Source organism: Halichoerus grypus, chromosome 8, assembly GCF_964656455.1.
Source record: "Halichoerus grypus chromosome 8, mHalGry1.hap1.1, whole genome shotgun sequence".
Classification (NCBI taxonomy): domain Eukaryota; kingdom Metazoa; phylum Chordata; class Mammalia; order Carnivora; family Phocidae; genus Halichoerus; species Halichoerus grypus.
In genome coordinates, this window is record NC_135719.1 from 94,090,272 (window position 1) to 94,101,738 (window position 11,467).

Genomic DNA, 11,467 nt, shown 5'->3' on the forward strand with positions numbered 1-11,467 from the left:
TAAAGGAACTCTGCTCTGATTGGTTTTTAGACATACGTAAAGTGCTAATACAAACTGAATATTCCCAGAATTCACAGAAAATGAAAAAAATGAATCTTGTTTTTCCTTAGGGAAGTATTGTTCTGTGAAATATTTATTTGTTTTATATATGAAGTGTGTACTAGATTAGGATGGAAAAATGATGATGCCTAAGGTATATGCTCTAAAGCTGCAATTGTCAAAGAGTGGTCTGGGGAAGACCCTTCGGGAGGTCTGAGAGGTCCTCTCTTTCCTGATCTGTATAGGCCAGATTTTCTTCATATGCTTCAACCAAAACATTTCTCAACAGATTGAATGTAGAAGCAGGTATGAGAACTCAGCTGTCTTCTTTTAAGCCAGGCATTCTCAAAGCCAGATATTTTTAAAATTAAAAAAAAATTTTTAAGGCAGATATTTTCAAAACTGTAAAACAATTACACTCTTCTAATTTCTTGGTTTTAGAAAAAATATAAAAAATAGAGTCATTTAAAATCTTAAATGCTATTTATGTTAACCTGTTTATTATTTTTAAATGAATTTTTATTTTTTATTTTTATTTTTTTTAAAGATTTTATTTATTTATTTGACAGAGAGAGACACAGCAAGAGAGGGAACACAAGTGGGGGCAGTGAGAGAGGGAGAAGCAGGCTTCCCGCTGAGCAGGGAGCCCGATGCGGGGCTCGATCCCGGGACCTTGGGATCATGACCCGAGCCAAAAGCAGATGCTTAACCACTGAGCCTCCCTGGCACCCCTTAAATGAATTTTTTAAATTCCTGCTTTAACTGCTAATATGGTGAATAACAATAGATATAACCTGCATGAAACAAGTACTTAGAATTCTCAAAAATTTGAGAACCATGGCGAATATGAAACAAAGGACTCAGGCCTTGAAGCTAATCTTTTATTATTGTAAATGTACTAGGTTTTTGAGGAAAAAAAATTCCTTCTTTCAGAAACTGCTAGCTCAGGACATATTAAGAATCCAAGTTCACATAATGAAAGTGATTCTTGACAAGTTAGACTGGTTTAATAATTTTCTTTATCAGTGTTCAGTGTAATACAGCATATATATAAAAAACATGATTTGGATATGTTTTCTCATGAGGAGACTAGTTTAACGTGAATAATATGAAGTTCCTAAACTTCCTGCTTTGGCTTACCAGCCGAATAAACTAACATTGCAGATATAACAATGCTTAAGATTATAAAAATGTAAATTTGTCTTCATAACTCTGAGGACATTTTTATTACAGTAATTATTTTTGTAGTATGTCAGTCTGAACATCATTTCCAAGATTTGTAGGCAACTTAAAACCTTGGAATTTAAAAAATTGCATTAACCAGAGGATAATCAGTGGATATACAGATAATTTGTAAGTATTATTGATACTGAAACCTTGATTGTTAAACATAATTTCAAGTTCATATCCTTTTGTATCTGATTTTGATACACTAAAAAGTGGCTATATCTTTGTGATCTTCATGTTAATGAATGTTTTATTTTTGCCACTTTCCGAGGTTGTGAAGGGTATGTATAGCTGGAGAAAGTTTTGTTACCAGTATTCATTAATTTTGTAGACTGATAAAATCTTTAAGTATGATACATTTCTCAATTTTCTATCTTCTAGTTTGCTCTACAAAATACAAGTTATTTTAGTTAAAAGTTATAATTAATACAGTTGCTTGAGACTGTAGCCATAGTGAGAAAGAAATACAAATGTGTTGTACAAAAGTACAAAACTATGTACTTTGTACTTTTGTTTTTCAAGAAAAAAAGAAAGTGATTTATCCTAAATTAAATGTTAGTTTGTTCCAGAATATAAGAGAAAATAGTGAAGGATAAAATCTGAGTGTGTATAGCAAGTTGTAGAGAATTTAAGGAAAGAGAATTTTATTTGCCTTGAATTATAATAACTAAGTCTGAAAAGAAGCTATGATATGTATTAAAATTTTGGCAAAGTTTTTCCTGTTTTGAAGAATTTATTCATGATAATTTAAGGAACAAAAAGGAGCTTGTGAAGTTTTTCTGCCCAATATCATATTAATGAAAAACTAGAATTCAGCTTTCTTCCTGTTAAAATGATAAATTAGTCTAAGAACTACTAATAAGGGGTAGTAAAATATTATTCTGCACCCTCTGTGAAATCTATTCAGATAGTAGAGACTCCATATCTCATTAGAATAATTTTCTCTTCTCTGTACTTTTATAATGTCCTTAATTATTTTTTAAAAAAGCAAAGATAAAGGACAAAGTTTTCTCACTTGTGAAAGAGTTAAAATTTCTTACAATCATGTTACCTTGTTGAATGGTATCTTAAAATACCTTATTGATACTTTGATTGTTAGATAACCAAGTACTAGTCTCAGCATCCATGATGCTATCTTCATGAAGTGATGAAATCTCCTCTAATAACTCTTTTGATTTTGCCTTCTCAAGTTCAGACCCCAAAATTAGAAAAATAAAATCAGTATGTCTTTTGCACCTAAAATTACCTTTGAGAAAACCAGAGGGCTCTGGAAAATTAAAAAGATTTATTATTTTACCTTATAAAGAAGAATGGTAGAAATAATTAGGAGTGTTTGCTATGTTCCATATTTCACAGTTTTGATGCTATTGTAAGAACTACATGGGAGTAATTGTCAAATCAGAAGACATGCTCCATCTTCCTTTGTTAAGGTTGTATAGGTCAAATGTTTCTAATATAAAATTTTCAGATATTGTACATTTTATGAGAAGACCCTTGAGATTTATCATTATTTTTATTCTTGGGAAAAGCATTGATCAAACCCTTACAAAAATAGTTTTGTACTATACTCCATTAAAGAATATTATTTTCCTCCATCCTGATACTATTGGTCACTGTAATCAGTCGACCCTTGTCATCCAACTTCATTATTGAGCAAATTTCAGCTTCCTTTGGATATTTTCTTGAAGGCTCTTCTATAAGCTACCCGTTAGTAAGATGTATTTCAACAGAGAAAAACAGTTTCAGAGCCTCATGGGGTGGACATACCAGGTACTCTGTGGATACTTTAAAGAACAGACAGATATAAAATTCTGAGCTTTCAATGCTTAGACAACTTTCAGAGTTTACCAATGGACTGAGTGAGGAATTCAGGACTCTTTCTAGTCCTGAAGCAGATATGCATGAGGAAGGCAGACTCTTTGGTCCAAGGTCCAGTGAAACAAGAGTGAATTACATGGGACTAAATAAACTGATAAGGAAAGATAAATTGTGATTATTTGAAATGTCATTTACATTATTTTTTCTGTTCCATTTTTTAATGGATATATGAACAATTTCTGTTTGTTCATAAACTATTAGTAGCTCTCAATTTAGTAAACTTTGGTTTTTTTAGATGAAATAAATATTTTAATGGTATCTGGTTTTCATTGATCCTCAAAATTCGGAAATACTTCTATTTCATATTCAACACTAAATACACTTCAATAACAATAAAATTATTTGTATAGGTTCAGTAAAAATCTGTCCTCCTTTTACCAGAATAATATTGGGCAAATTGATTGTGCAACTGAGTCCATACATGTAGTGTCATATCTGAGAATAAAATTCCATCAGGTATGACATGCCTACCTTTCATAAACAAGATTTGGTTTTATATAAAAAGACTATGTTATCTGCCATGTGTTCCTTCTCAGAAAATCACTTGGTAAAAGACTCCAATCAAGAAATGAACCACATCTGAAAGTAAAATAAGGGAAGATGAAGAGAAAATACAGTGAGAACCAATTTAAATTATCCATTAAATAGAAAATGATAGGTTGTCTGGAAACATGTAAGAGCTTAAACAGGTCTCCTGCAATGGGAGGAATCTACTACAAGGAAAATTCAAACAATAGTCTAGAATAAAAAGTACTAAAATGTAGCAAACTATCTCAATAAAAGCAAGAATTGGGTTGGAGGGGACAGAGTAAAAGCATTCCAAATGTCTCATGGGGCAAGGGGAGGGCACAGGAAGTGGTGTAGAAGTATATTCTTATTCGGCTGGAGAACATGTTTGTGGGGATAACATTTGGTATCATATTTCAAATATCAGTAGAGACAAATGCATCTAATTATGAAAGCAGGTAAATGGAAGGTATCTCAAATTAATAAAGAAAAAGTGGAATGAGTAGTAATTAGATTTTATCAGAAAAAAATGAGAAAAGGATGTAACGTCAATGAAAAATTAGTAACGAGCATAAAGAAAGTTGGAAGAGATAAGATCAAAATATCAGTCATTTGACTGGCTATAAATGCACTGTGTTCTATCATTAAAAGAGAGACTATCAGATTGAATTAAAACCCAAAACATGGGCACATGATTCTTATAAGACATATCCTTAAGGCAAAATGAGTGTTAAACATAAAAGAATAAACGGAAAATCAGGCAATGCAAAGAAAAAGGAGCAGAACTGGAATATTAACAACAAAAGAGGTGGAATTTAATGTTAAAGGCACTAAACCTAAAAATAGGAAACTGCTATGATAAAAGGCACAGTTTATGTGGAAGACATAGCTATTAAAAACTTCTGTGCAGCAAGTAAAACTATTGGAAATTCAAGAAGATAAAAACCCAAACACTGTTTGGGTGGAAAACTTTAATCCACCTATTACAGAAATAAGAACACAGAGAATTCAAGAATACAATTAATAAGCATCCTCATTTTAGAGAAAAAGCATCACTTTTTCATCTATGGAACAATTACAAAATTGATCATGTATTTGGCTACAAGGAAAGTATTTAAAAACTCAAAAAAGTAAAGATTTAGTAGACATCTTAGAAATTATATTCTCTGATGTAACCCTATAAAATTAAAAAGAATTTGAAGTTATACAATTTTAACAAGGTCTACATAAAAACTCGTATTGATAGATCATCCTGTTGATCAAAAAGAAAATCAAAAGGAAGCAACTGCGGCTAACGAATAATGCAATATCCTATTCTGAAATAAATGTGTACGCCCACTGTGTAAGGGAGGGCAAGATTGACATGCTTTTCCCTTTTTCTTTTTTTAAAGATTTCATTTATTTATTTGAGAGAGAGAGAGAGTGAGAGAGAGAGAATGAGAGCAGGGAGGGTCAGAGGGAGAAGTAGGCTCCCCACTGAGCAGGGAACCCGATGCTGAACTAGATCCCGGGACTCCAGGATCATGACCTGAGCCAAAGGCAGCCACTTAACTGACTGAGTCACCCAGGCGCCCTCCCTTTTTCATACGTATGAAAAAGTTTTAAAATTGGAAGTTCACAAGTAGTGGAGATTCTATAACCCGTGAGAATAATATTCTGTACCCCCCGTTTTTCCCTCTTAGCCGAGGTATTAAAAAAAAAAATTGTGTTGATCTTGGTGACAGCATGCTTGCTACAGTCTGAAAGTTAATAGGCACTTTATTTTTTCACTGAGTGATGGATAGATTGAACCAATGAATGAAATAATGATTCATTCACACTAAAATATTAGACAGGACTCTGCGCTGAGAAATCTGTATTTTAAAGGAGATTAGTATATATCACAAAGAGGAGAAAGGGCAGTGGTAGATATTTTGCAACACTTCTGTGGAAGGACTACTTGTAAATCCTCTAATTCCATCAGGCTGGCAAATACCTAACCTTCCTATACTCTGCTGTTCTTTTATATTTTGGAGCTCTAGAATACTTGTCAGGTTTCTGTGGGTGTCTTCAAAGCATTCATCAGCTGTTTGTATTCCCATGACCTGTGGGGGGTGGAGTGTGGGGAGAACCAATGGCCCCTTCCTAATCTTGACAGGAAAATCACCAGTTGCTTGCAGAGAAACCTCCAGATTCATGGACCTTTGATGCTGGGAATCAAAATCTGATACAACCACACAGAACTTTATTATTTGGCTGTGTTCATGAAAATCATTTTCCTATTTGATCAAACTCAATAGCATGATTTTTAAGAATCCATGAAACTCTTGCCCAGGAAGATAAAATTGTAAGTAACTGTTGTTTGTTTCAGGAACATTCCCCAAATCCAAATTAGTCTGAACACTAGACCACTCAATTTACCCTCATCACAATATATATCTATATCTATATCTATATCTATATCTATATCTATATCTATATCTATATATATATCCCTTTTCAGGATGTTAGATAACATCAAATGACTTTATTCTTCAAGATTCACTTTGAAACCCTTGCCTTTCTGTGTTCACCAATCCTAAACTTTTATGTCAAAAACTTGACCTATCCTAATCAAGTTCCCCTCTGTCTACCTGTATAAAAAACCTGCCTAAACCAGTCCCCTAAAGCTTCATTACATGGCCTATCTTTGCTCTCCTCCCTCTGAAATGCTACTAAAAATCGTTCAAAGAAGAATCTCCTGCACTGCAGTAAGCAATACACTCAATGTTGCTCTTTCAACAGGTTGTTTTGGGGACATCTTCAGGAAGTCAGTATTTGACAATCTAGAAGTAAGAAATTCTGAAACAATTCAGACAACTGAAAGTCTGATTGACTTACTGACATTATTTGAACAAATGGCTTACTTTCCGAAAAGAACTATTAGGTTGTTTTTTTTTAATTTTTTTTTTTTTAAGATTTTATTTATTCACTTGAGACACAGAGATACAGAGAGAGAGAGAGAGAGAGAGAAAGCATGAGCAGGGAGAGAGGCAGAGGGAGAGGGAGAAGCAGGCTCCCTGCTGAGCCAGGAGCCCGATGCGGGGCTCGATCCCAGGACCCCGGGATCATGACCTGAGCCGAAGGCAGACGCTTGACGACTGAGCCACCCAGGCGCCCCTATTAGGTTGTTTAATTATGTGACACTGGTGTGCAGGAGCCGGCTTGTATCGGCTCTCGCCGACTTGCAGAGTTGATTTTCAAATAACAAAGTATTTGCAAGCTGTTCGTTAAAATATTGCTAGCTTTAAATTAGTCATGGTAGAAGTATTTACAGCAAATACTACAAATCAGAGAGGGGTAGACCAGCACACCACTGGTTTATTGGTGGATTATTTTCATGCAGGATCCTTTGCTTATTTTGGGAGATAGGATGATAAACGCCCCCTCTTATGAGATAATAAAAAATTTAAAACCTCATTATTATCAGAAATGTATTCATATTTTTCCATTTCAAAAAATTATTATGGAGAATGATACAAGTACCAATAGAAGAATTTATTAAGTCTCACAGCTCTGATATTTTCCTAATTCCATCACTTTTACTCTACTATTGATACAATTTTAAATAGGGGAACTGAATGCATAAAAAGTTTTACATGTAGGATTTTTAAGTTATTTAATATAGCAGAAAATCGGCTTTGAGGGAGCAAATCTATAAAGGAACACCCACGTGAGAAAAGCACAATCAGTCCCAATGTAGGGGCTGACTTCTTCACTGTCTGAGATCTACGGGTCTTCAGCACAGCTTCCAAGTCGCCCCCTGTGCTCCTAACTTCTGAGATGCACTGCTGGTCTTGGTTCTTCAGTGAGGGCAAGTGGATCTGCCAGGTGAAATAGGCTGGAACTTTAAAAGAAATAACTTTTACTAATAACATTAATTAGAAAAGCAAAAATAAAGTGAAAAAAATTAGAAAATGATGGTGACACATTGTACATAACGCTTAGCAGAAAAGCAAAATCATCCTTTGTTTTCCTCCTCACCTTCCTATATGTTTGTTCTCTGATTTGAGGAAAGGCTGCAGTGAGGATTGGCTAGAGTCTCCCCCCTTGGTAGAATGCTGGATGGCAAATAAATGGATAGGTGAGACTTGCACATATTTTATTATTTTATTATCGCACATACTTTATATATTTCCTGGACTGTATTTATCCCTTCTCTGGGAACACACTGACTTAAGGAATATGTGACGATACAGCCAGGAGAGCAATGTAATGCTGTCTGTCTGTTTGTCTTTCTTATTTTCTTTTTGTTGGAAGGTGTGAGTTATTAGAATGAGATCAACCCTGGGGGAATTTGATTGATAAAGCACTTAAAATTCAAACATGGTTATTGTGCCTATAACTCTCCTTGAGCTTGGCAGCAGAATAAAGCGACTTCGCCTTCACAGTGTGAGTGAACAAAAACCGAACAAACCTCTGAGATCCCCGGGTAGGTGCTTATTTGTAATGCTTTTCTCCTTTACACGGACTTTTGGTTTTCTAACTGAGAGACAAACAGAGAGATAAGAAAGTGGAATATTTGGGTACTTATTTGTATAAATTTATAAAATCACAGAACACGAAGGGACCTTTGGGTAAACAACACTAGTCCCCCAAACCTATGGAAAAGGAGCAGAAGGTCGAAGTCACATCCTTAATGTCACACAGTTAGTGTCAGAATTAGAACCAGAGAGAGCCAGTGAGTTTTGTATTACTAAAAGATATGGACTCCAAAGTTACTCTGGTTTTTCGCAGTAATGAGTGATGGGATGTTGGGTTTATAAATATATATATTTTAAAACTTTCCGATTTTCCTCTTCCTAACTCTCTTTATTAGGCACTGGGGAGACAAGACAAACAAAAGCAGTTCCTGACATCACAAAGTAAGTCTAGGAGGGAGTGGCAAGTGACAGTTAAAAATCGTGTGATATTGCCTCATTGGAGTCATGCCCAGGATATCTAAGCAGACCAGGCTGCAGTGGTGGTGGTGGCTGTGGGTGACAGAGGCAAAAATGATGCCAGTGGTCACCGTGCTGGGCGGTGGTGTTAAGGATGCAGCGGAGAATCACAAAAAACTTCTTGAAGAGGATAATTGGTGCATTGAGCTCTGAAGGATAAAGAGGAATTAGCCAAATGATGGAGGAGCATGTTTCCTTATTCTTGCCCCTGAGTGCCTCAAACATAGATGCAATGCATTTTAGTTCCAGATTCTAACTTAGCTGACATGAGAACAATTCTGAGAGATTCTTCCAAATTCTCATCTTAAAGCTCAGCCTGGCCTTCCTGGTGTGTGGTGTGCATCTCACGCATGCATCATTACAACTCGCTGCACATTTGTAACCTATTCCATCGGAGAATGTATTACCAGCCACGATTTTTGGCCCTGTGTGTTTGATTCAAGGCAATACCTTCTCCATTGCCTTTGCTCTAGCAGGAAGCATGCCATACATCATCAGACCGCCTGGTAACATTGACACTTTTATGTATCCCTGAGATATAATTTCTGTAGCTGAAAGGCCAAAAAGTTTGTAGAGCAGGATTTTGGAGAAATAAGCAAAATGAAGACAACCTGTTAAATTCTTGAGTGTTGATGCACTTTACAAAAAAATAGCATTCTGGGGACTAAGGTCACTGAGGTGAGAAAAATGATGTATGAGGCTGTCACATAAATCTCATCTGTGTCCTATAATTTTTAACCTTTTCCAGGTCAGTAGGGATTTAAAATATCTGGCCAACAGGAATGGGGCCGTCAAGATAGTCCTCAAGGAATCCTCAGAAGAAATGTAAATTATTTTATATCTTTCTTGCTATAGGGACCAAGACCAAGAACCCATGAGGTCACTCTTGATACCCTAGCACATATTGGACTTTGCTTAACACGCCCACACATCCACTTCTGATCTCTTGGCAGTTGTTTTCATTTTAGTTCTCACCAACATATTCTCTGTTGCACTAACAAATATTATTGTCTTCAACAACCTTCTGAGGCATCAAAAACTACATATATATATTTATCTATATATATGTATATCTATAGATATATAGATACATGTATATCTATAGATATATAGATAGATAGATATCTTCCATAAAACTGATTGGTGGTAGAAAACACTACCTATTTTTAGTACTGACTTGAACTGAACTGATGAATTATCAAGTGAGTTGTGGTGGAGTCCTTTCTAATATTGGTAGCTATTATTTAGTAAGTGCCTGCTCTGTGTCAGGTATTATACTAGTTGATTGTCATAAATGAAAGGAGAAGTCCCTTTCCTTCCACCACCCCCTTCCAACCTAAGCTAGAGCCAGTGGGCCTCCGGCCTAGCAGAGCTTTCACCATGGCCCTCAGCGATGCTGACGTGCAAAAGCAGATTAAGCATATGATGGCTTTTATTGAACAAGAAGCCAATGAGAAAGCAGAGGAAATAGATGCAAAGGGAGAGGAAGAGTTCAACATCGAGAAAGGTTGTCTTGTGCAAACCCAAAGACTGAAGATTATGGAATACTATGAGAAGAAAGAAAAGCAGATTGAGCAGCAGAAGAAAATTCAGATGTCTAATTTGATGAATCAAGCAAGGCTCAAAGTCCTCAGAGCAAGAGATGACCTTATTACAGAGCTACTAAATGAAGCAAAACAGAGACTCAGCAAAGTGGTAAAAGATACAACCAGGTACCAGGTGCTGCTGGATGGACTGGTCCTTCAGGGTTTGTACCAATTGTTAGAGCCCTGAATGATTGTTCATTGCAGGAAGCAGGATTTCCCTCTGGTAAAGGCTGCAGTGCAAAAAGCGAATCCTGTGTACAAAATTGCCACCAAAAAAGATGTTGATGTCCAAATTGATCAGGAGGCCTACCTGCCTGAGGAAATAGCTGGTGGAGTTGAGATCTATAATGGGGATCGTAAAATAAAAGTTTCCAATACCCTAGAAAGCTGGCTGGATTTCATAGCCCAGCAGATGATGCCAGAAGTACGGGGAGCCTTATTTGGTGCAAATGCCAACAGGAAGTTTTTGGACTAAACCTTTGGGCGAGGTGGAGTTCATCCACTGCTCACCTGCTGTCATGCAGAAGTTTCTGATATTTGAAGAAACAAGATATCTGTGTGGCTTCCTCTTCACTCTTCTAATATTCTGTTTTTATCAGTGGATCCTCTCTGTAGCTAATGCCTGTGGCCTAATTGTTAACATGAGAGAAAGTTTCACTTACTATGATCAGGAAACCTCCTTCTTAGCTTATAGGAAAGTAGCACAACTTTCATTTGCTTCTGTAGCATGAAGGTGAGGGTATCAGATGGTGGTTACTGGAGCTTCCCCGAGTCTCTGCTCTTCCTCTCGTCTTCTGCTGTCAGTTCTCGAGTCTAGAGGGTGATGTGTATGGTGTTCTCTGACATTCAGTCTCTGCTCTTTAGGCTTCAGATGCATGGGGGGCATGCATTCCTGCCAGCACTAGTAGCTTCACTGTTCACCTGTTTGGGCCTAGAAGCGTTTCTCATCTGTAAATGTGATTTAGAATCTAAGCCATGAATCGGTCTTATTTATTAAAACAAAAGGTTTACATGGAAAAAAAAAATAAATGAAAGGACAATTTCATGCTTATAACACTCTTATCAGGTGGGTATTATCTTTCCACATACACGTTCACAGAGGTGAATGGATTTTCAAAGACCACATACTACAAAGTAGGAAAGGCAGAATTTGAGCTCAGAGCCATGTTCTTTTTGTTACATTTAGAAGATTTCAATCTTTCATAGATGTACCTAACTAGAAATTTTCTAATCTGCTTTCACTGCATATGGATGCTCTCTAAATGTGAAACA

The 11,467-nt window shown here is 36.1% G+C and overlaps 1 pseudogene; it reads left to right on the forward strand.

Annotated features, from left to right (window-relative positions):
* The first annotated feature begins 9,956 nt into the window (after positions 1-9,956).
* LOC118543110 (V-type proton ATPase subunit E 1 pseudogene) lies at positions 9,957-10,802 on the forward strand (annotated as a pseudogene).
* The last annotated feature ends 665 nt before the right edge of the window (positions 10,803-11,467 follow it).